The sequence below is a fragment of the Ursus maritimus genome, unplaced genomic scaffold (genome assembly GCF_017311325.1).
Source record: "Ursus maritimus isolate PB19 unplaced genomic scaffold, ASM1731132v1 scaffold_21, whole genome shotgun sequence".
Lineage (NCBI taxonomy): Eukaryota > Metazoa > Chordata > Mammalia > Carnivora > Ursidae > Ursus > Ursus maritimus.
Genome location: NW_024424564.1, coordinates 8,079,560 through 8,106,350, shown reverse-complemented (window position 1 = coordinate 8,106,350; position 26,791 = coordinate 8,079,560). Strand labels below are relative to the sequence as shown.

General features: G+C 41.4%; 1 long non-coding RNA gene across 1 annotated transcript in view; it reads right to left on the bottom strand.

Annotated features, from left to right (window-relative positions):
* Positions 1-25,101, bottom strand: part of LOC103656841 — a 61,591-nt gene extending 36,490 nt beyond the window's left edge. Inside the window, exon 1 of the long non-coding RNA XR_566707.2 lies at positions 24,869-25,101. This is a non-coding gene — a long non-coding RNA (uncharacterized LOC103656841). The remainder of the gene's footprint in view (positions 1-24,868) is intronic.
* Positions 25,102-26,791: the final 1,690 nt, after the last annotated feature.

Below are 26,791 nucleotides of genomic sequence, written 5' to 3'. Positions count from 1 at the left end.
GTATTTGAATCTGTCATCAACACCCCTCCCTCTCCCCAAAAGATTTGTATATAAATATATACACTGGATTCATCAGAAACCTTCAGTAAGTTGGCTATGTTCTGACAAAGAAACTGCTATGGGTTTATTCTTGAGATTCTAGATATAAATGTAGAACTACCGACAGTCCAAGAAATATGGGTTTCACCTACAAGGATTTTCCGGCCATTTCTGAAACCTCACTTTAGGCACCTTCCTCCCACCACCCATAAATCCTAAAGAATATCAAGTTTCTTATTGAAAGCAGATGGGATGTTTACAGGAGTTCCCACCTCTATGTCAATGACTTGAAGTTCAAGCGTCTGGGCATCTGCGGAATCCTAAAATGGATGAATGGGCTGATGACTGGAAACTAAGTAAAATACCGTATATATAAAATAGTAAACCCCCCACTTCAGAAAGATTGTTTAGCCATTTTCAGTTTTTCTAATCTTGCTTATCTAAATAAAAATCATACCTAGATATCTTTTCTCTGTTTTAAGATGTTTGATTGTAGAGATTTACTATTTTAGAAATATTTGACTTTATTGAATTATTTAGAAATATCTTGTCATATTTCTTAATTCTCTTCTGCTTTATGACTTCATTCAAGTCCATTATAAATATTTTTTATTGCTGAATTGAACACTCACATTAATAAGGTATATGCCTTCAGCTGAAAGGATGGCATCCAGGTACCCACATGTCTTCTGTTAGTAATTATTACATATAAAATCTATTCTGCCCAGAATTAACACACACACACACACACACACACACACACACACACACACACACAGATGAGCCAGAAAATCAAATCCTTGGGAAAGGTCAGAAGCCAAGGTTTATTTTAGTACTGGGGTAAACAACTGTTAATTTTCAGTTTCACCGAAGCGAATCTCAATGGCTTTATACTGTTGTGGCTGATGCTATTCTGATCTGGCCATCTTGTTATTGTTACTCTAGAAAGTGCTGTTAATGTCAGTTGCCTTCCTAACTTAAATATGTCCCCACTTTCTATTCCAGAAAAAAAAAAAGAAGAAGAAAGAGAGCCACAAAAACAATGGACAAGTTAAATATACATTCACTTTTGACCTTAATGTTGACCAGTGAAGACTCTAATTATTTTCTTATATCTAAAGGGGAAGGGGAGGCTCCTCTGATTTATAGTGTCCTTAACTGAGTAACACTGCTATCTCAAAGTACTATAGATCAGCACACCATCAGTATTGTCATTGTCATAAATAATGACAAAATCTTCTGAAATTGCTGAAATGTAAGCCTGTAATTTCACTTTGATCTCTTTTTCTTTAAGACGTGAATGACAGCAGCTACTTTATGTACCATCATTCAAAAGGAAAATAAGACTTCTAGGAGCTTATAATGGAATGACCCACCATGTGGGCAGGATTTATAAGCTAACATGGAAATTCTCCATAAGCATCCGGAAAGATTCATGTTCTCATTCATGGGTGTGTGTCTGGTTTTATGATGTCGGAATAAATTTAAATTTCCCTTACATCCAAAGTTGCAGTGGACAATTTCGCACTGTGGACTTCTCCCTCTCTTGTCGTTACCTTTACTTCAAACTATGGGGACTGACTGGATGGCTCAGGACTTTGTTGAGAGATGGGAGATTGAGCTTTTGGGGTAGAGCCAAGATGTGAATAGTGGTTCCAAAATCAAAAAAAGTAAATATTGATATACAACTGAATAAAATTTACTGAACACTTATTTTAGGTGAAGCACTGTCCAAACACGGGTGATACCACACAAGACAAACTCTTCTTGAATTCTTACAGCTCATTGTCTATTGGAGAATTTCTCAAGGCTTGGAAGAATAAAGGGGCAGCAAGGATGAGAGAAGAGTACTGCCTAATGAAGGAAAACATTTCTGATGTTGCTTCTCTTATCGTTTGACTAAAGGAATTCAAGGGTGACCACACTAGTAGATCAGCAGCAAAATGATACTTTTTAAGTACTAATTTGCTCTGTATGGGATGCAGGTGTCTCTAACCAAGACTTGAGACTACCAGAAACAGTTATCACCCTAGAAGACTAACAGGTCCAGCTTTGTTGACAAACCGTTAGAACTATTACCAGGTGTTTAGTGCTGTCTTTGAGTCGAGCAGTTCAAAACCTAGCAGACTCAGGAAAGTGTTAATAGCTCTCTTCCCACGCTTGGTTAGCATGCCAGATTGGGAGGTGAAAGACTCTTAGCGTTCCCATTCATATTAATTCAATTCAGTAATGTTCAATTCACTTAAAATGAATTTAGACATGATTTTGCCTTAGGTGTTTGGAAACTACTTCGTAGCGGGGGTACCCATGAAATCTAGGTCTAGCTGACTTCCTACTGGGTTTTTCCACACAGCAATCTCACAGGCACCTAAAACTCAACACGTTCAAAGTTTGTTCCCAAACACACTCCTCTGTGTTCCCTATTTCAGGGAGTAGAGCGCTGTTATCTCAGACAGCCGGGCCTGAGAAACAGGAATCTCCCTCTCCTTCAACCCTTCATCCAACCTATGCACCCATCCAGTCAGTAAAGATGAACTGAGGAGGCACTATTCCAGCCACTGGGATGCAGCAGTGCATAAAACAGACCAAATTCCCATCCTCAAGGAGCTTGTATTCAAGTTGGAAGCAGACAATAAACACAATAAAATAATGCAAGAAAGTGGTAAGATTGATGGAGAAAATATAGTATAGGAGGGTGGACTGACTTAAATGATTACACATCTGGCCAGGTGGCTTTGAGAAAATATTTGAAGATGGGGGAGGAATAAAACCAAGTGAATATCCGAGGAAGAGCATTCCACAGAGAGGCGCTGGTGAGTCCGAAGACCTGAGCATGCGGGGAATGTTGGAGGAATAGCCAAGAGACCAGACAGGAGCTGTGAGCAGGATGAGATGAGACCAGAGAGGAACTGGGGACAGATGATGCAGGGTCTCGTAGGCCACCACAGAAACTTCGGCTCTCACTGTGAGTGAAGTGGGGAGTCATGGGTGAGGTTGGACTAGAGGAACAGAACAGGATCTGATACACATTTTAAACATATCATTTCATGGTAATTGATTATAACACACTAAATTAAAAAGAATCCAAGAGTCCACTGTGAAAGTCAGAAGAAAAAAGAGAAGAAGGAGAAGGGGAAGGCCAAGGAGGACAAAAAGGAGGAAAAGAAAAAAGAGGAGAAGGGAGAAGAGAGGGAGAAGGGCAAAAAAGTGGTGGGTGGGGTGCAGGGTGGGGGGTCGGTGCAGAGAAAGCAGGAGACTAGAAAAAATAGGGAAGGCAATTTTTTTGCTAAAACACCTGCTAAAAAATGGAAGCGGGAGTATTTTTAAAATTACCGTTTTGCAACATCCCACACATAATCAAGGGAAGGTTATAAATAGAGGCTAAAGCCATCAGGTTAAAGGTGGTTATAAATTAGATATTTGGAGGGTACCAAAATATCACCCCATCATTTTTTACTAATTATGAAGAGGGGAAATTCATCTTCACAAAGGAGAACTTTCGTGGGTCACCACGTTAACCAAGTGATCAAACAACATCACTAATATTAGGACAACCTGACATTACGTGCCCCTTGATATGATGCAATATGAAGCACACGACACCTTCTATGAGGAAACTGACAAATTCAGAATGTGTGGGACAATCTACACAAACAAGCGAATGTCATTTTTTTTTTAAAAGCTGGGAAATTATTCTCAATTAAGAGAGACTAAAAAGATATACAAATGAGTGCATAAACCTTGACTGGATCCCGGATCAGAAAAATAAAAAGCTGTAAAAGACATTTCAAATTGTACTACTCTTTCAACTTTTCTGTATGCTTGAAAAGTTTCAGAGAAAACATCAACAGGGTGGAGCTCAATCATCCTGGCTGCCATGTAGAGAACAGACTTCAGGGAGCATGGGAAGAAGCAAGGAGATGAGCTAGGAAGCTATTTTAAGAATCCAGGACAGAAATTATAATAGCTTAGATTAGGGTGGTGTCAGTGGAGGTGGTGGGAGGTGCTCAGACTCTGCAAATTTTGAAGTTAAAGCCCAAGGGATGAGCTCATGGGCTGAACATGGAGTGTATAAAAAAAAAGAGGAGTCAAAGAAAGTTTTGGACCTGAACAACTGGAAGTGAAATTGCTATTAACAATAATGGAAAAGACTACAAGTAGAAGAGGTTTCAGGGGTGGCCTTCTGTCGAGACTGGAGCATGGGAAGCTTAATATCTCTATTAGACATCCAAGTGGAGATGTTACATGGACCATTAAATTTTCAAGTCAAGAGTTCAGGGTAGCGTGAGCTGGAGATATAAATTTGGGTATCATCACAGATTAGTTGAGATTGCCAAGGGAGTGAGTGTATCTAGAAAAAAGGAAGACTGAGAATTGAGCCCTGGGTTTGGGACAGGGGGTTGGACTCCAATATTAAGAGTCTGGACTCTATATCAGTGCCCAGAGTCAATAACCTGGTCGTACGAACTCTACTTCCTTTCCTGTTGTCTGTTACCGCTGACCTTGATTTCATTCAGACTCTATACCACTTTCCCCTTGGATTATCACAATAGGCTTCTAGCTGGTCTGCCCACCTACATCTAATCTTTCTTTAACCCTTCCGTAAATTGTCTCATTGAACCCCTCTGCTCACACCTTTTGGGACTCCTTCAAGATCTCGGCAGAAAGGCATATGACTTTTGAATATCTAGCTCTTGGCTTTCCTCTCCGGTCTGTTCCCTCACACTTTGCCTAGTGATGTCCATCACCTGTGCTTCACCTTCCCTGAACTGAGCTTTCATCAGCAGTCTTCTCTCCTGACTTCCCGTATTTGGACATGTCTTTCCTCAGGTCTAGCACTTATTCATTTTGCGCCCCTGGGAACACCTCTATTATGGTATGTGCCACATAAAATCGTGTCTCTCCCACCACACTCCAAGATGCCTGAGTGCTGGGGACTCACCTGAATTCACCTCTGCCGATCTCAAGTAGGGCACACTTATTCATCCGATGAATATTTGTTGAATAAAGGAATAAAACATATTTGCTTTCAGGAAGGCTGAGTTTGAGGTGGTATGTCCTTAATCAGGAAAAATTACAAATGTCTGGTGTCTATCTACTTCTGCAGTCTGCACGTTTTGTCTCCCCAAATTCATATGTTGAAATCTGAAGGCGAATGTGATGGTCTTTGGAGGTGGGACCTGTGGGAGATGATTAGGTCATGAGGGTGAAATCCTCATGAGTGATATTTGTGCCTTTATAAGAGACGTCCAAGAGAACTCGCTCAGCCCTCCCGCCGTGTGAGGCCGCAGGGAGAGGTTGGCTGGCTATGAACAAGGAAGCCAGCCTTGGACTTGCCGGTCCCCAGAACTGTTAGGGAGAAAATGTTGGTAAGCCACCCAAAATGTGGCATTTTGCTCTAGTAGTTTGAAAAGACTAAGACACCTACTTTACTTGGACCAAAAAGTGGCATTGTAGGTCTTTCAAAATAAGAATTACAAACCAGTCTAGACCAATTTGATTCTAATCCTGCCAAAGGCTGTGAAGAGGTGACCTCAGAAAAGTCCATTTCAAAGCAATGATTCCATGTTTCTGGTGTTTCTCCTTCCGTATTAAAACTGAGAGCAACAGGGTGCCACATTATTGAATTTTAAAAGCCACACTTTGGCCATCCGTAGCAAGAGTCTATGAGTCAGGTGATGATCCATTCATCAGTCATAGGAAACATGAGGCACTGAAAATTTAGTACAAAACCCCAAACCCACAAAAACTGGCCACAGTTTCCTATCACGGGGGATGTGACTCATATCTCAGCAGGGGTACACATACCTTATTACAGTCACAAAAGAAAATGTTTCTCAAACAAACTTTTTCCCCCCAACATCATTTGCACAGAGCAGTAATTTGGTGAAAATCTTTTGAAACTTACAAAGTAATTTATTTTTTTTTTGTGGTTGGCTCTTATTGCTACGCTTGGTTCTTACCACAATGACTCTCAATTTAGAGAACAAAATGATGGGCAATTAATCCTTTAACTATATTCAGCTGAATCCAGAGTCAAATTGAGGATGGATGGAAAGAAAAAGCCCTTGGCTGACCTAACCTCTGGACCTCCCAGAAATTGCTCCCACACTCCAGGGATGCCCCCACCAACACCCACGAGGAGCTCCTGAACTGGCCATTTCAGTCCTGTGTGGGTTCCTATAAAGACACTACTTTTCTGGATTGTGAATAAGGTTAGAGGTGCAAAGAAGGGTTGCGGAGAAAGAGAGAAACACCACAAAATACTTGTTCAGTACTGATTTGAATACAGTTCTTACAGCAAAGCACTTTTTCTTAAATAGATCTTAAAAGTTGCATGCAGATTTGATGATTTTGTTCATAAATAAAGAATAAGTGATTCCACTTATCAAGTGGGTAACATGGAGACCTCACTTATACATCCACTCAGTTATTCCACATTCACTCATTACATGTCTATTATGTGCCAGGGATTTAATAGCAAAAGGACTAAAACACGAGCCATGCCCATCGGGGGTCCAGTAAGATAGCTATGTAGACAAAGAAATTATAGTAAGGTGATAGAATATTCATAAAACGTACCTCAGGGAACATAAAGAGTAAAAGTATCTAATTCTGCCTGGAGGTCAGGAAAGACCATTCTGGAAAGGAAGTTTGTAAGGTGAGCCTTGCAGGAGAAGACTTGAGGTGCTCCTAAAGATTTCCAGACAGGGAACAATACACACCAAAGCTGGGAGGTGAATAGCATCGCTTGACTGCCACATAACAAATCGAGGCGTCACAGAATACGTCTGATTCTCGTTGCTTTGACCCTGAGGAGGTTTTGAGGCTGAGATGATGAAAATAAACCCTTTAAATGGGAATGGTAACGACATTAATGCATTTTTGTCAAAAAGGCATTTTCTGCAGTAGTTTTCCTTAAATCTTGATTAATTCCCTGATCAGTTAAACCATTTACAGTTTTTTTTTCCACTTTAAACTTTATTTAGATTTTCACAGGGATCAATTCTTTCTTCTCTGGGCAAATACTTATAAAATTTGATTCATCCATCAGCTTTTTGATCCTAATGAGTCTGTGGTTTCCAGTCTTTGCTAGTATGAGAGAGAGAGGGAGGGTGGCAATTACTTGAATAAATGCAGCATCCCTGGGACAAACTTTGTAAATCTAAGTTTTACTGAGTATCATCTTACTTGTCGTTTTTTATTTGTGTTGACTGTTTCTCTTAACAGTATTCATTAGAGAGGCGTCTGGGTGGCTCAGTCTGGTAAGCGTCTGCCTTCAGCTCAGGTCCTGATCTCAGGGTCCTGGGATCAAGCCCTCTCCCTCTTCCTCTGCCCCTCTCTCTCACTCTCTCTCAAATAAATAAATAAAATCTTTTAAAAACTTAAAAAAAAACCAATATTCATTAGAAATTGAATAAAATACTTACATCTATTTCTTAGTTAATCAACCAGAAAACTGAGACAATTTCCTTTCAACAGTCTGGAATTACTCTATTATACTGGTCTTCTGATTTTTTGATAAACCTTTGTTCACAAACAGTCTGGGCTCCTTTAGATCCGACAATAAATGATACATGTTGAAGACAAAATTTCTGCCTCAGATAGAGCCCATCTCAATGGGCTTATATCCCTGCTTCTTCTACCTCCCAGGTTAACCCACAGACCAGCTATGGAATGCCGGATTGCCTTTTGGGAATGCTGTAATCCTCTAGGCCATAATCACTCAGCTAAGAGCATACACTGCTGGCAAAACGATCCTATACGACCCTACCAGTCACAGCTCCGTCTTCAGTTATGCATTCCATTCTTCCTTCCTTCTCTGAGTTCTACCCGGAAGCTCCAGGTACCGTTTAAATCAGGGCTGTCTTGTGTTACACCTACCCGTGCTGAGCTCAACTGTTCTTTATGATCTGCCCTGTTTAGGCTGTTTTAGTTCATTCATTTCTTGGGCTTCAACCTCTATAGCTGTTGTTATCTTTTTTATAGAACTGACACTCTTCAGAAGTTATATAGAATTTTTGAGTCTTAAAAACTGAGATAGGTCTTTTTTTTTTTTTTACTTTCATCTTTTCAAAGGTTATCACCTTCCTCTATGATTTAATCTTCATAGATAGGATCTCCTAACACTGACTTTTATTAGTTATTCAGTCATTAAGAAAGGCTTTCAGTAAAGTGAAGTCCTTCCCTGAGGTGAATTAGAAGTTCCCAAAATGGTGGCTCGAGATGTCAAGAGTTCACAGATATATTGGTATTTGTTTTTACGAGAAAATCAGATCTAATGTCTGAAGCCCTATTAATTATATTTTCACTTAGACTTCTTGACCTAAAGATCCTCTCAGGCATCCATGTTGGTGCCACAGGAGGAGGAAAACACCATCAGAAGTCATTAGAACTTTTGTCCTTATGGCATTTAAATTGCAGGCACTCTTGTTCTCTCAGATATTGCTGCTTTCCTACCCAACCCACACAAAGTGCCGAATGTCTTCAGGGGGCCCCTGATGCAGAAAGGGCTCGGGGCTTAAGTTAACTAGTACAACAAAAAATACCTCATATGACTACCTTTTCTTAATAGTTTCCTTTGAAACAACAACAACAAATTCAAACTTTCATCTTTGAAGTGTTGTTAGATGTTATCGAAATCCTTAGAAAGAAAAAGGGAGAAAAGAAATGAGTTGATAATTCTCCAAAGAACATGGCATGGCCGTATCTACATTCTTTTTCAGGCATTTCTTAATTAAAGAGCTAGAGGATATCTTGTATCTGTACATGAATTAGAAATTTATACTTTGGGATCATTCAAAATATCCTATCTTCCAGTTTGAACGGACACCAGAATTTTCAATGCTGTGTGTTCCCTTTGTGCCACAGCGGCCATTCTCACTGATGGTTCTCCTGGGAGCACAGATGGGAGAGTTTCCGCAGTGGTGATCTCAGCATTAGATAGACATTGACGCTCGCAGAGAGGGAGCGTAGCTTCGTGGTGAGGAAGGGAGGATGGTTCTTACAGCCTCTCCTTTTCTGTTGGGACTGGCCCAGCCAGTAACGTGGCTGTCTACAATTCATCTTTCATCAGTAAGGCTCTGTGGGGCAACAAGCGGAATATCTGCATGTGAGTTGGAGGGAACAGCATGCCATCACCTCCTGCAACTTTAGAAGTTACACTCTACAGCGACTGTAGCATGCGGTTGAGCTAGCGTTCTGGTAAGTGCTTACTGCAAAGATTCATGAGTACGTGGCTCTGGAGAAATAGAATACTTGAGTCTAAGATCAGTTTAGTCAAGTTGTCTGCATGGGCATAGGCTCCTCACATTTAACAGCAGAAACGTCTGAACAAGGATATTTTTCGGAAGGGAAAGGGAGCCAGCTCTGTTTATTGGGCTCAATCAAAGATCAATTTCAAAAAAAAAAATGGTTGGGGCGCCCGGGTGGCTCAGTCAATTAAACACCGGACTCTTGATTTTGGCTCAGGTTATGATCTCAGGGTCGTGAGATCCAGCCCCATGTCAGGCTCAGCAGGGAATCTGCTTGAGATTCTCTCTCCCTCTCCCTCTGCCCCATCCCTGCTCGTATGGGCTCGCTCTCTAAAATAGATAAATAAATCTTTCAAAAAATGTTTAGCTTTAAAATAATTTTAGATTTATAGAAAAATTGCAAAGATTGTAGAATTCACATACACCTCATGCCCAATTTCCTCTGTTCATTTGTCTTTATTAATTAACTAATATTTATGCACTAGTATTAATTAATGTCTGTGTTTTATTCAATATTCCTTAGGTTTTACCTAATGTCCTTTTCCTGTTTCAGGATCTCATCCAGTATACTACATTATATTTGTTATCATGTCTCCTTAGGTTTCTGTCTTCTGTGAGAATCACTCAGACTTCCCTTATTTTTGATGACCCTAACAATTTTGAGGAATACTGGTTATGTATTTTACCGAACGTCCTCAATTGGATTTGGTGAATGTTGTTTTGCTTATGATTAGCCTGGGGGCTACAGGGCTTGGCGAGGAAAACCATAGAGACAGAGTGCCATTTTCATTATGCGCTATCGAAGTGACATACTATCGACACGTGTCTTATCACTATTGATGCTAACCTTGATCACCTGGATAAGGTAGTGTTTGTCAGTTTCTCCGTTGCAAAGTATCTTTCCCCCCATTCCCAACTGTGCTCTTTGGAAGGAGTTCACTGTGTGCCCACATTTCAGGAGTGGGGAATTAGGCTTCACAAAGGCCAGTTTTTACATGGGCAGATTGTAGAAGTTTATACTTACCTCTAAATCTTGTTCTACACAAGCGTGTATCTTGTAAATTCTGTAGACTGGTATCCCATAGCTATTTACACCCCTTCTCTTGCTAACGGAACCCTGATTTGGTTCAGGTGTTAGATGGCCAAGGACAGAGACTGCCACATGTTACCCTTTCCTCTTGGGCACATGGCTAAACTACATTTCCCAGGCTTCCCTATTTCTGACCAGTAGAACGTGAACAAAAGAGATGTGTGTCAGCAGAAACCTCCCATGCAGCCCAGCTTCCCCCTGGGTTCTCCTCCAGGAGAGCAAATCATGATACCATATTGCAGTCATTCTAAGCTGTACCTATTTTTAAGGATTTCAACTTCTCTGACATCGATGGCACCTCAGAGTTGTCAAAATGTAGCTGCTGAAGCCGAAGTGGCAATGCCATTTTCCCTACCAGTGATCGGTTCTGGCCAATGCGATGGCAAGGGAGGCCTTCTGGGGCCCTTGACGGATGTTTTCTCAGTCTTAAAAAGGAGCATAATATTAGGATTTTTTTTCCACTTCTGGCTTAAGAACTTTTGTGAAGTGCTGTTACTATCTTATGACACGATGGGGACCAAAGTTGGCATGTTAAAAATGGCAGAGTGAAAATATGGAAAGAGTCTGAGTTTTTATTGATGCTGTTGATCTCTTCCACCAACAGTGGAATCAGCCTTTCTCTGGACTTCTTGATATGCAAACAATAAACCTCTTAATGAAAGTCTTCATTTGAGTTATCTGTAACCAAAACCGTCCTAAGAGACATAGTGTATAAAGATAATGATGAGACAAGCCTACCTCAAGGGAGCCATCAAGTGGGGTTATGGTAAAGGTGCTGGAACGGGCGTCAGGGCAAGCAGATGTCAGCCTGTGTAGCTGCCAACAGGCTAGCTGATCTTGATCAAGTGAATGCCCCACTCCCTGGGGTAATGGTTTTCTCAGTTCTAAAATAAAGGATCTCCAAGGCCTCTAACCAGTTCTTTGTCCTTGAGTGGATCTAAATCAATCTCTTCTGTTACAATTAAGTAAGGAGAAGCTCAGAGACTTAAATACCCAGCCTAAGTTTTCTTCAATAGATAGTGCCAAAATTTCATCTCTGAGGTCTTGACCAACGATCCAGTGTGCTCTTTTTATTGATGCCTCCCTGTGGAGGCATTTTATTAGAACAGATGTGATTCACACGAAGTGTGAATTATTTTGAGATTGTACAACTCCGGGCCCTTTGGTCGTCATAGACAGAAACTCAACTCAAATCAACTCAAGCCAAAGGGAATTTATTAGTTTCTGTGACTGAGAAGTGCTGGGATTAATTTGGCTGGTTCCAGGAACTCAAATAATACTTTCAGGTTTCTCTCTCTCTCTTTTTTCCGGGGGCCAGTTTCAGTCTTGGTCAAGATCTCTCCACATTGTGAAAGATGGACACCCACAGCGATAGGCTTACATTGTCTTCATGGGTCACAATCTTGGAGGAATCACCTCCTTGCAGGGCATGTATGTTGTTTGCTCAACACACTTTGGAAGAAGAATCATGCCTCCCCTAATTCATATTATGGGAATGGAGAGCAAACCCTCCTACAGGGTGAGGGTGGGATGCATTATCAAGTTGGCCAATCAGACTGTTCCATCCCCCTGCCCACAATGATTGGCTTGGCGGGCCTTATCACGGGGCTTCACAAGGAAGGTAGTGATTGGAAATGAAATGGTCTACCCATTATTACTTTGAAAAAGGGCCGATACTAGTAAAAACACCAATTTACCTCTCTATAAATAAAGAATGTAAGTCAATCCATTAGAAGTTACCATGAGAGAGGCTTTGACATCTTGTGTTGATAATTTTCAAAGTTATCAGAATAATTTTCCATTTGATTGAAGATTTTTTCTCTACTTCAGAGCTCACAGCACAACTATTGATCATAATGCTTCTGAGTACCTCTTGAGGTGGCTTAAGAACAAAAGTTCTCGGGGTGCCTGGGTAGCGCAGTCATTAGGTGTCTGCCTTCAGCTCAGGGTGTGATCCCGGCTGTCCTGGGATGGAGTCCCACATCGGGCTCCTCCGCTGGGAGCCTGCTTCTTCCTCTCCCACTGCCCCTGCTTGTGTTCCCTCTCTTGCTGGCTGTCTATCTCTGTTAAATATATAAATTTTTTAAAAAATCTTTAAAAAAAAAGATATTTAGCTTTCAGCTTCTCTTTAAAAAAAAAAAAAAGAACAAAAGTTCTCAAATTTGGGCCTACATCAGAATTACCTGGAGGACTTGTTAAAACACAGACTGTTGGGCCCCTCCTCCAAGGTGTCTGAGTCAGTGGGTCTGGGGGGAGCCTGGCACTCTGCATTCTAACAAGTTCCCAAGGACCTGATGTGGTCTGGGGACCCACACTTGGAGAACCACTGCCCTAGAACATTCATGAAGGTTCTTAACATCTGTAACACTTAGACATACACATCATTATTACAGGAGAACAATCTTACAAGATATTATATGTCTTGTTACAAGAAAAAATACTCTTATTTCTTATTCTAGGCAAAGAATAAAAAAGTAAATTAGGTGTCATCTTGGAATTGGAGTTGTGAGTGAGGCTTTCAATTTGAAGTTAGCAAGGCACACACCTGCCAATCCTTCAGTGTGCCAGGAGCCACCTGGGCATCTTAGGAAACTAGAGATATTTATCCCAGTTTCTGGAAAGAGGCCTAGGATTTCGTATTTCCAGCAAGTTGCTAGCCCATATAAATTCTTGGGAAGCAAGAGGTTTTCTGCATCTCTAGTCCCAGCCTTTAAACTTCCCATGTTTGTTGGTGGAGAGATGGCTTTCTCAGAGAGGGTGAGCTGGTAGTTTGAAAGTGGCTAGCCACTTTCTTGCACTGTGCTCCCCTTAAAGGCTGGCCTCAAGATTCCCATTTCAGCCTTTCTTTTTGTCAATTTAGTTCAGATTCCCCAACTTTTAGTTTGGGGTAGACCTTGTTGTGACACTTGCATAATTTAGGGTGAAATTCTAACTTTCCAAACACTTTGTGATGAAAGGAGGAAACACTCTGCTGTAGAGACTCAATTCAAGTTCTCCGGGGACTGTTCACTTTTTACATGATCCAAATAACCTTAGCTCTTCACTGGCTTAGTTCAAGCAAGTACAGGAAGCCCTCTTAGTTCAAGCAAGTACAGGAAGCCCGCAACAGCTCCTGTAGCTCCTGCTTCTCCCCCCTCCTCATTCCTGTTATCATTTCATCTTTGTTGTCCAAGGACCTCTGTTGTTGGTACTGTCTCCAAAGGATTAAGCAGCTGGATTTCTCAAGCAGCCATGTTTCTACAGTTTAGGAGTGCACTCAATTTCCATCAAATTCTTACTTCTTCACTCAGTAGTGCCACCGTCCAATCTTTACTCCTCTGTCTGCATTAAAAATCAATAATTTCTGGTGGCCTGACATAAAGCACATTACGGATTTCTATAAGTGTCTTTTCTAATAGAGACCAGGACCTGCATTATCAAACTAGTGATAATGGAGCAGTGGCCAGCAGAGCTCAGTGTTTCTCTTGAGCTAAAAGCTGCATAATTTGGGGCACCTGGGTGGCTCAGTCATTAAGCGTCTGCCTTCGGCTCAGGGCCTGATCCCAGGGTCCTGGGATCGAGCCCCGCATTGGGCTCCCTGCTCTGCTGGAAGCCTGCTTCTTCCTCTCCCACTCCCCTGCTTGTGTTCCCTCTCTCGCTGGCTGTCTCTCTCTCTGTCAAATGAATAAAATCTATAAAATAAAATAAAATAAAATAAAATAAAAGCTGCATAATTTAAGAGAAGGGACCAATGGGCATTCTGTCATAGAACCGTAGCTAGCTACTTATTCCTGAAAAATCCTTGACTGTTTTGTATTAACAAGCAAAAGGCCAAATTCCTTCATCAGTTTCCTTGGGTGGAAATGTTCCATTTCAACCTAGCAAGGATGCATCTCTGAACTTGTAATAAATGAGTGGGAGTCCCACAAAGGCAAATGGAACTGGTACATCCGATCTGGTGATTGGTAACATCTACGGATATTCAGGTCAGCGCTGGATTCCATTTCATGCTGAATCACTTCAGGAAATCCAAAGCAGTCTCATTACACATGGGTGAGTGTGTTTCCTCTAGAAGGTACAGTACTTGGCATCTCCTGGCTGAGTGTGAATCACAACTTCGTCTGGCTGCCATACAAGAACGTATTGTTTTACTGAATAAGAGGGTAAAAAGTCACACAAAACATTGCATGCTACACATGGCCGGGGAGGAATCTGACGTGCCCTGGTGCAACTTAATTTACACTTTGGACTTCCGGAAAAAAATAAAAGTGACTGTTCCAAAAATACAGCTTAGCCTAAGCACATGAACCCTGAATGGCTTTGATTATTCTTTTTTCGTTGAATTCCCTTTGCCACTTTTTTGGATTATAATATTTTAAGATAAAACTACTTGAAGGGAAGGAAAAAATTAAATAGAATGAATTTAGGATCAGAGGGACTCGAGGAGGCAAAACAGAAAAGGAAGACAAAGAGTGTAGATTTTTCTCAGATTTCTACAACATTGCCATTTATCCCCAACCCTACTGAATGAAATAGACTTCCTTCTTTGCAGGGCTGACATTCCCCCCCCCCCAACTTCTGATGTCTAACCATTTTTAATGTTTGACATATTGTCTTCAGAAAGAAAATATAATGAACTTGATTTTCAAGCTCAGACCACATCCAGAGGACATTGCTTTAAATAGAAGGATCACGCTGATTTTGCAAATCATGCTTGTTCTATACAATGTCAACATCTCTGGGGTTTTGTATACATGTGGTTGTTTAGATAAACACCATACACAGAGATCCTGATTTAAGCATTTGTATTAGTCAAGGGAAAAATTAGACTCTAGCTAGAATATTCTCTGGATGTTTCCAGACATGAACATGATCCTCCTCTGTCCTGAAATATTCCGGTAAGAAATGCTAGAGCGTCTTCTGAGGGGGGTATTGGAGTTATCTGAAACATTTACAATAATGGATATGGATATACCTAGATCTAGTCTGAATTTGTTTTGATACAGGATCAGAATTAAGGAAAAGGACCATTACAAAAATATGTTCCGAAGCTCTTCCGGACTGCCCACCCCCTGAATCTATAGTCTTGTCATGCAGGGTTCTGCTGTTGAGCAGAATTATAATTATGAATTTCAGTCCTTGTCTTTATTTCTCATACATTTTAAACTTTGTTTTCAGCATTTCAATGCACTTTTAAATTTCTATACATCAATTAATTGTAACCTCTAGGTCACAATTTCTGTCCTTTCTGGAAGGTCATTTAACAGCAAACTGGAATTTTGCTGTGGTTTCATATAGTGCTAAGTTTTCTCTGGCTCGTAGATTACTCCAGCTCACACTGTCCCAACAGGTTGGTTCTCCTGCACCATGCTAAGGGTAGAGCAATCTTGGGTGAGTACCAGGCCTTGGACCCAGCCCCCCTGGGTCACCTCATGGCCATTTTCCTTCATCTCTAACCACGTCCTCCAGGAGATGCCAGGAGAGAGGGTAGACCCATTTTCCTTCCCGAAGTGTGAAAAGGTCTTCTTAGTCTGGCTAAAATCTCTCCTTCCTGAAACTCCCTCCTCCTGCATGTGCTCTGACTTTTGGAAATAAAGTCTGGGAAGTCCTGTCTCAGACTTCCCACAGGTAAGAAACCTGGCCCAGAGTCTTCTAGCTGCTTGAATACAAGAAGAGAACATGGAAAATATCTCAAAATATTATCCTGCAACAAATCCTTTCTTGCTTTTGGATTCTTTAGTTCCTGGACTTGGACTGCAGTGTCTGATTTTACAACACACCTTAGCTATGGAGGGCTTGTGTGAGATTGAAGTCCAGTTTGCCATAACATTGGTTAAGAAAGATGCATCTCAAACGCATGGGCTTAGAGTTACAGATTGGGGCTTGAATCCTGCCCCTTCCAACACCATGGCATGCCATATACCTTCCTTCACCTTTTGGCCTCCTCATCCCTTTTTTCCCCACCCCCACTTCTTAGTTCAGGCCTCCATGGCCTTTCACCTGGATCACCATAACCATGTCCTAACTTGTCCCACTGTCTCCACACTCACTCTCCCCAGTCTATCATCTATCTTAACAATACATACAAATATGGGCCTCTGAAGTGCTGATCAAAACCTTTTAATGACTCCCCATTGGCCAGAGGGCAAAGTTCAAACTTAATCACAATGGTTCCAGACATCTCATGACTGGCTTTCTTGTGCCACTCAGGGCAGATACTCCCAGTTGTTTTCCAAATTTCATTTTCTCTTTTTTTTCTATATTAATATCACCACATTTTTTTTAACTGAGCACATTGGCCATCATAACAGAACTTATTAGAAGTCCTCAGCATGGGGCGCCTGGGTGGCTCAGTCGTTAAGCATCTGCTTTCAGCTCAGGTCATGATCTCAGAGTCCTGGGATCGAGCCCCGCATCAGGCTCCCTGCTCAGTGGGGAACTCTGCTTCTTCCTCTTCCACCCCCTCCTGCTGGTGTTCCCTCTCTCACTGTGTCTTTCTCTGTCCAATATATAAATAAAATCTTAAAAGAAGAAGAAGAAGGAGGAGGAAGAGGAGGAGGACGTCCTCAGCAGCGAATGTGGCCATGTGGGCCTGGTTCTGACCAATGAGTGGTAAGCAGAAGTGTCCCATGGCAGCTTCTACGAATCTCCCTTAAAAGACAGCTGGCTGTGCCTTTGTGCCTTTTTTCTTTCCCTTTACTCTTTTCTGCTGCTCAGAATGTGGATGCGATGGCCGAATCTGCAGTAGCCATTTTGGACCACAAAGATATCTTGGAAATGGAGGCCATGTGTGGTGAAATAAGATCAAATGAACCTGAATTCCTGAAGACTTCGTTTCACTGGCGCACCATTCTGACCCCTGTGTTCCTTCCTGGTAACCCATTCCTAAAGAAATCATTCTCCAATCTCATTTCCCTTTCTTCTGTACTCACAACCATGTTGAACTGTTTGCTATTCTAAGTTCATCATACAGTTCCCGGTTTCTGCGCCCACAAACTTCTTCTTCTTAAGACCCCCTTTGAGAAGACTACTCATTCACAGCCAGGCAAATTGGTAACTCTTTCCTTTTGCAATCATCGTACATCTGCCCCACGTGCTACTCCTCACATATCACTGTCAATGTTTTATTTACCTATTTGTTTCAAATAATAAACAATGAACTCCTTCAGGTCACGACTCTGTTTCTTTTCATCTTTGTATCTCCAGTGTCTACATATAATTGTATCTCAAAGAGTAATTATTGAATGAATGAACAATTAAATAAAATTTTCTGAGCTTCCATTTCCTCATCTGTAAAATGATAATAGCAATTGCCGCCCTATGTGGTTTTTTTGAGAATTACATGAGATGAGAAAGAGAAGCTTCTTTGTTAACTGCAATGTATTATCAAGAAAATGAAGATATCGTGGGTTTATCCAAACTTCTATTACCTGGTCAAGTCACCTTGCACAAATATTTCTGTAGAATCCAAGGCTATGGATCTACTTTAAATCTGCAGAAAGTGGAAACAAAGGATGAATAGGAAAGAGGGCACGCTTCTGATCTTAGCAATGGAAAATGAGAAACGGAACGAAGGGTTAAGGTCAATTTAATTTCGATTGCTAGCTAGTTAAGTGTATTTGAGTCCAGCTATCTTACAAACTCTTAGGTCCACCTCTTCACCATGGGACAAACATGGCTCAGTACGAAAATAGTTGTACTTCAATCAAAACAAAAATAATACACGTCGGATAGCCTCCTCTTGCTGAATCCAAGTCTAGAACATAGAGCAAGGTGTAAGAGCCAGGAGCTCAGGACATTCACTGTTCCCCGTGTTAGCTGCTTTAAAAGAAAATGGGATGGTCAGAGCTGAAGCCAGAGCAGAAGCAGGATACACTCTTGTTCCTGTCATAGGAACTTAAGCAGTCAGGGAACTCTGCACAACGTTTGGAGAAAATGGACCGTATTGGGTGATGGGTCTGTTCAGCTCATACTCACTTCTTTCTTGAGACTTGTATTCTAAGCTCCGCATCATCACAAGGTCATTCCCCAGAGCCACTGTGATTCTGAGTCTGCTGTGGTTCTTCAACCATCTGCTGACCCCAGATCCTTGCTTTGGTTCCCTAAGCCTTCCCAGCACCAAGATCTCATGTCTGGGAGTTTAAAAGCCCCTTTTTTATGGCAATCAGTTTGCTCTCATCACTCCCATGGAATCTAGGCTTGTTTTGCCTATTTTCCTGTCTGGGGGTGGGGGGAGTAAGGAGGGGTAGGTTTAATGTCCCCTCTTATATTATGAATCAATGACACAGGCTTTTAAAGCCAAAAGAATTTGTAAGATCCCCTTTTAAAAATATAGAAGATTTAACTACATTCACTCTGTATTTAAACTGATTTCAGAAGGAAACGTAGAGTTCAAAGTGAAGTTGGGGCTCTTCTCCTCTGTATATTTGCAAATGCACAAAGCTGGGTCTGTTATGTCCCGTCTGAAAGGCTATCTATTTGTACAGCTTTATGCATCTCTTCACAGAACACCCATGAAGTCACAGCTCATATTTCTGCTTTAAATATTCGATCTTTTGGCTTTAAACACCCATAAGGGTTATTTGTCAAAACGGATCTTCAACCTCTCCCCACAGCTCTGCACCAGATCTTTAAAGTCATGCCGTCAGGGTGGGAAGGAAAGGGTGGGGGAGACGGGAAAAGTCAGCCATTCAGCAAGCCTTTATGGAGTGCCAAGTACGTGCAGAGCATATGGTATCTAGTAATAGGTGCTGTGAGGGGGATAAAAAGACATGGAATACGTGTTCTTGCCTTCAAGATGAAGGAGACAGAAACATAAGCACTGTCCGTTTGTTCAATCCTTGATCCAGACATTTTAACCTTGTTTTCCAAAGATGTTTGTATGACGAGCAGAAGCCAGCAACCCGGGGCATGTATGAACATTTTTGCAGCAGCAGTGCATATGCATGTGTGTGTGGATAAGCATGTATGTATGTGTAACCATGTATGTGAGCGAGACAGAGAGGAGAGGGGGAAGGGTATGTGGGCATAGAGATGGAACTGGGTGAACAGAGAGCCATGTCTTTTGTGGAAGGTCCTTTCTGGGTGCGCTTTCTCAATCATCTTCTCACCCAACACACTTTTGTTTAGTTTTCTGAGACCCCAATGGCAATCCCTCAAGCTCTCTTTACAATAGTGTTCCCACATGTTCCTGATCCTTGGGATCCAGGTTCTTTGGTTTGCTAGATTTGTGTTTGTTTTGGTCTTTTAGGAAGACAAGGTTTCCTTGCTTCTCTTGATCATTCATTTCTAACCCAAGTCTCTGGTTCTGCTACTGATCCTTGGAGGAACACCTGTTGTGCGGGGGCTACATGGACCCTGAGGGGCTGTCTCCATGTGCTCAAGCCGCGGTGGTCTCTCAGCTTGCCCATGGGAGGTCTGACTGCCCTGACCCTTGAGCTCTGAGTGGAGACTTAGATACCACCGCAAGAGACTGGTGAGGCCCTAGGGAGGTGTGCAGAGTAATGAAGAGGCAAGTAGGCTTTGGAGTTGAATCCTAAATCCACTCTTAACTACCTTATAAACAAATGAAACCACATTGGGCCTCAGTATCCCCATCTGTCCAATGGAAATTCTTCCATAGGATTATGATAGTTAAACGAATTAATACATGCAAAGTTCTTAGCACATAGTGAGCAGTCGATAAAGTTTTAGCTAGTATTATAATATTAATATAGTTTTCATTAATATTCATGCATTTCTGAGACTTTTCTTGGAGGACTGAGATACATTTGTTCTATCCTACAAAGTATGGCTAAGAAAAACAGGAAATGTGACTTACTCCATTCATTAAACAAGCTTTTTTAAAGTGCTGACTGCCTTGCCAAGTACCATATTGATCCCTCCCTCCTACTTCCCTTCCTTCATCCTTCCACAAACATTTATTGTGTTTCTATGAGGTGCCAGGCATTGCATTAGATTTTAGGAAAATAGCAATGAGATAGACATGTGTTTCCTCCCATCATGGAGATTATGATCCAGAGAGAAAGACATGTATTGCACAAGTCCACCTGGGTGGAGAACCAGAGATAAGTTCTAGGTGCTACAATAGCACTCATAGAATAAGGGGGAGCTTATCAGATCTGCCGGTCAGCAAGACCATCATGATATGCATTCCCATTTATGAAGCCCGTTCTCAAAAGAGTAAGTGACTTGACTGCCATTAAGTCAGTGGTGTTTTCATTGTGTTTCCCTAGACAAGACCAGAGTTTTCTAATGGGGTATTCATCAAATCCATGAATATCCAACACCATATTTTAAGTGATGTAATGGCTCTTCATTGGAAGACTTGAACATAATCCTTATTGTAAAAGGGACATATAAAGCATTACGAATTAAAAAAATAAATTCATAGGTACAGTCTGGTGTGTGTCTTACTAATACTTAATGTGATGTATTTTTATTAATGGTTCTATTCTGAACTTAGGCATTCAGGCCAGACTTTAGAATATTTCTTTGTACATCATCTTCCATTAATTAAGACAAAAACCAGATTGTGAATATGGTTCTAAACCTTCTGATATCATATCTGTAAGCTTTTTCTGTAGCCAATAGCTTCAACGCCATTATAAGGAGGGCAAAGGAATTGGGAACTTAGGTTTATTGATTACCAATTATATGCGAGTGCTAAATGTTATCTCATTTAATTCTCACAGGAATTCTGGAAATAGGTCTTATTTCTACCTCTTTTTACGTGTGAGGAAATTGAGGTTCAGAGAAATTAGGAAGTTTATCCAAATTTGCACATTGGCTGGTATTCAAAGCCAAGACTATCTGTTTCCAAATGGTACCCTCAATTCAGACCTGAATGATCTAACCATTCATGGAAAGTCACACAAAAGAAATTATTTCCACCCATATACAGTGCATTGTAGTTTATAAAACCATTGCAAGGTTGAACACACAATAATCACAGTTTAACTTACAAAAATTCAGTTTATGGTCCTTGTATCACAAATGGTATACAATTTATTCTCAGCTCTGGGACTCCCTTCACTTTTTTGCTCCAAATCTCTATTTCTTTGAAATTCTTTCCATACATTATAGTTTAAATTAAGAAGACAATAAAAGCCATTCAAGATGCCACAAACAGGAAAATGATAATGTATGAATCACTCTCTTTAAGATTATAATTTCACTTTCCTATGCTCATTAAAAGTTCTCTTTGCAGCATAGCAAACTTACAGGATTTGCCCTCATTTCATGTGCCTAAAGTGAAATCAATCATCTTCCTTCAGGATTGGATTAATCTTCCTCTTTCCTATTGCTTCCCACTGAATCATGTGTTTCTCTAGCATCTGGGGTCAAATCCTCGTAGCCATCTTGGGCTCCCCAAGCTTCTCACTCCCCCACACCCACACAAGCATCATTCATATTGACGACAGCTTCTGTACCAAATGGCAACAAACACGCACTCTCTCATTTGACCCAATCTTTAGAGCAGCCCCCTACTGTAACTGTTATTGATTCCATCTTACCAATAAGGAAATGAGCTTCAGTGCGGTCAGCAGCTGATCATTAATTAGTGAGGCAGAGATTTTTAACCCAGGTCTCGTGGACTACAGAATACTATCCATTCTTCATCATTGATCTTTTGCTCATCTGTGTCTTTTCATTTTCCATGAACTCACCTTGAGCCAGACCTGCATTTCTTCATGCTCAAATTCACGCTAAAGTTCCCTGACAGTTCTTTTCTCAACTTCAATCCAAATTCTGTGCCCCACACCAGATATATCTTCCCCCAAATTCATCTTTTTCCATTTTCATTATAACACAGGAGTTCTGAATCTATCAAAGCTACTACAAATCAAATAGTAATAGCGTTTTACTCATTTACAGGAAAAGGAAAGGTTCATTTCTTCAAATAAACATTCACAATTTCATATGTAGAATATGAAGTTTTCTTAAGTTTTCTTCTTAAACTTTTATCTTGATCATCAGTAATAGAGTATATATAGTTATTTCATATTGCCTGCAAATGGTTTCTAGGGACTCCGTTATATGTCCATTTAAGAAATCACAGCCTTAGACAGTAAGTGCTAAAATGATGGTCAAGACCTTCTAAACTCTGTCCCCGATCACATTTCTACCACTCTTCAATTCAATATCCTTCCCTATATGTGGTAGGTTGAAGTGCACAGCATCCAAGGGCGCTGCTTTTATTAACCCATTTAGGCTCCCTAGTACCCTACATGGTGGGTATTAGCAAGACCTCTTTCTGGGCCCCAGTTTCTGAATTTGTAAAATAAAGACTAAAATAATACCTACCTAATAAGATTGTTGTGAGGGTTGAGTTACTACATGAAGTTCATAAGACATGGTAAACACTTAATAAGTATTAGCCATTATTACTATTATTATGCCACCTTCTAATTGTGGAAATTTAAAATTCACATTGATTAATGACTTGCTAGTAGCCACTACAGCCAGATTTGGACTTGGCCATGTCTCTGAAGTCTGAACTCTCAGACACTGGGCTCTTACTACCTTCCTTGCTCTTTTTTCCTACTTAAATATTCTACTCCCTCTGGAAAGCCTTGGTCACTCATTTGTGTTCCTAACATCTCCTTTGAATAGATCATGACACACAGCACAGTGCTGCACTTTTATAAGACCTTAAATATATGAAACAACTTCTATCTTTGTTTCAATTGTATTAACCTTTAGAGACAGACCTACACTAAGGACAGAATTTTACCATTTTTTACTTGTGCTGGGGGTCCCCCAAGCCTCCCCCAGTTTCACCTATTTGCTAGGAGGACTCACAGGACTTGGCATTTGGTCACAGGCATGACTAAGATTTATTACAGCAAAAGGATACAAAGCAAAATCAGCACAGGGAAAAGGTGCATGGGGCAAAATCTGGAAGAAACCAGGCACAAGCTTCCAGGAGTCCTCTCTCAGTGGACTCACACAGGATATGCTTAATTCCTCCAGCAATGAGTTTTGACAACACAAGTGAACTATGGTCTAGTAGGGAAGCTCATTAGAGACTTGGTGCCCAGGTTTGTTACTGGAGACCAATCACATAGGCACTCGCTGCCTAGCACGTAGGCAGACTGGGAATTCCTTTCCTCGTTCTTTATGGGAATAATGAAAGCAGCTGTTCAGCATGAACCACATTGCTTGTACAAATAGTTTAGACACAGTGAGTCACTCTTATCAGTTCTGGGAATGGTGGGAACCTTCCTATGATGGTTAATTTCATGTGTCAACTTGGAGGGTGTTTTCAAATGGGAATAACATTTAAATCAGCAAATTCTGAGTAAGCAAACTGCTTTCTATAATTTGGGTGGGCCTCATCCAACCAGTTGAACACCTGAATAGAACAAAAACCTGGCATCCCTAGAAAGAAGGAATTTTCAAGCAGACTGCCTTTGGATTTCAAATCAGTCCTCCTGGGTCTCCACCCGGCCGGCCTTCCAACTGGAACCACACCATTGGCTTTCCTGGGCCTCAAGCCTAACAGCCCACATGACAGATTTTAGACTCGCCAGCCTCCCTAATCACTTGAGCAAATTGCTTAAAATAAATTTCTTTCTACATATACACACGCATCCTTTGGGTCTAATTCTCTGGGGAACCTAATACACCCCTCCAAATCCAAGTTCCCAGATGCCAGTCAAGGTCAACCTTTCAAGCAGGTATTCCTAAGGATAGAAGTCTCAGACCTGCTGTGCTAACCTTTTCTGTACACTATTAACTTTTACAGCAGCAGAAGCGACAAGGCAGGAATACCACGGAGCAGCAGAGCCCACGAATAATAAGAAACTATGAGTGGAGAGAAAGTGAGCAGAGAGAAGTTGGTTGCTAGTAGCAGAGAAGCGGAAGCAGCACGCATAGAGTCCCGGAGGAGAGGCATAGAGTCCAGTGCCTAGTAGAGCATCTGAACAGGAAACAGAAGGTGTCTGTCACTGAGAGAGCAAAATGAGCAGGTAACAAGATGCTCTTTTATTCAACAAGAACTGACTACCTAACCCTGGCTTGTGGTGGACTCAAGATGGCCAAAAATTCTTCACCACTCTTTGCATGAAGATGTGGAATCTGTTTCACCTCTCGTTGACTCTGGGCTGGCCTGTGATTTGCTTTCACCAATAGAACACCGCAGAATGACATTGCGGCTCTTCTAGGCATAAGCCTGAAGAAGTTCTGGCAGCTTCTGCTTTTGTGCTCTTGGGAGCCATGAGTCACCCTGTCATGAAGTTTGGCTATTCTGCTGGAGAAACCACTTGAAGAGAAAAAGAGAACGAGAGAGAAGAGAGGGAGAGAGAGAGAGAGATCAGGCCAGCCCCCAGCTGTTCCACCTGTCCCAGCTGAGACCCATGACTCTCCTGGATGTTCCAGCCCATTTGAGACTCCTGTATGAGTGACCCCAGGCAAAACCAGTGAAACAATAGCCCTGCTGAGCCCCACTCAAATTACAGAATCATGAACGAACAATAAAATGCTGTAACCTTAAACCACTCACTTTCAGGACGGCTCCTTTCAAAGCAGTAGATAACCAATACAGCAGAGCAGCAGAACCCGTGTGCAGTGACGTCATTGAAACAGTGGGGCCCTAGGGGAGAAGACAAGAGCTGTCTGTGGCGGGGGCAGCAGGATGACTCCCTGGGACTTGACACGAGGTCCTCTTTTCCAGTTTGCACTGTTTCACAACCTTGACATGTGTCACTTCACAAAGGAAACAGTCTGTACCCTTCCGACGAAGCCGTACCCTAGAATCTTTTCCAGACCTTCCCAACCCTCAAACCGAAGTTTGTGAACAGTTGATTGAGATCCCATGCTCAATGAGTCATGTTTGTCTTCTGAATGCCTGTTGCCTTAGTGGAGATCTTAGATCATCACAAGTCCCATGACCTGAAGCTCGTGTCTTTACTCGGGGAGCCAAAATACAACAATCTCCAGCGAAGATTCTCAAGATGGGCATGAGTACGTGCGTGCAGGATGCCAAATCTGTGAGTCCATAAATATCACAGTTACCCCCGAAACCAGTCTGACTGATTTTATTGACAGAGTGGATGGGTCATCTAGTTGTAGCAGAAACTTGACCTATGACTGATCGTTGCAAATATTTTCATCTCTCTCTTATGGATGAGGATACCAAGAAGGAGAGACAGAGAGAGAGAGAGAGAGAGATCCTAGGAATTACCAGAGCTACTCAACAAGTCAAAATTGAATGCAGGAACATAATCCAGGGCTCCCAAGCCTCCCTCCCGGGCTTTCTCCATTATTGGCAGCCTTCATTTTCATTCATATGTTTATGTATTTCTCTGCTGGAAAGGACATAGGTACAGCCCAGCATTTGGTTATTACCTTATGCAAAACATACTTCCTCTTTGTGATATCACTGTTTCACCTTGCACACTTTATTAGTTTTTTATGGGCAGTCTCAACCATCTCTTGGAAAAAAAAAAAGAAAGGTCTGATAAGAAATAAATTCCCAAAGGACCATGTGTTGAGAAAGAATGCGTAAGCCCAGCCAGCGGGGGGGAGTATGGAGAGGCTCTCCCTGCTGATAATTTTGGGAGAAATAATTGCCTGACTGAGAAATATGACATTTTTCTAGGCCACCTCATTTCATCTGATAAAAAATGACCACTTTCCAATATGTTTGTATTAAAGGAAATGAATGAAAATATAGCTAGGAGGTAATGTAGAATGGTAAGTCAGAGTGAGTGAAATCCACATGTGCATATGCAGTCAGTAGACAATCTTTTATTTATAGCATATGGAGAATTCATCCGTCCATCCATCCGTCCATCCATCCATCCATCCACTCAAGTCTTGATTGAACACCTACCACATACGAAGCCACATTAGGTAGACGTCATACTTCCTGCTCTCCCGAGACTGCTTTTACAGTCTCATAAAGGAGATAAGACAAGATGTGAACACAAAGAACTACGAATCAAGGTGATAAGTGAGTAAGTACTATGGGAGAGAAAAATAAGGTGAGATGAAGGTTCAGGAAAGGGAGATATCACTTCTGGCCAAAGGAAATAGAGAGTAGAATGATTTCTTAGAAGTATAATCTATCACCCTCCAACTCCTGGTTTGAAGTCTCACACAGTTATTAGCTCTGTGACCTTGGGCAAATCATAAATTTCCTGTGTCTTACTTTTCTTATCTTTTAAAAGGAAGGGTTGGACTAAATGATCTTGAAGGTCCTTTCCGCTCTAAAGTACTAGGATACATAATTTTTCATGAGAAGCCCCAGCTAACCATGTGACAATCTATTCTTTATACAACTAGAGTAACTCTTTAAACCTAAATAAGATCGTGTTCCCTATGGCTTAAAACCCTTTCATGGCTGCATTTCAAAGAAAACCTATACTCCTTCTGATGAGCACACCAGGTCCTGCAGTGTCTGGCTCGCTCCAGCCCCATCTCC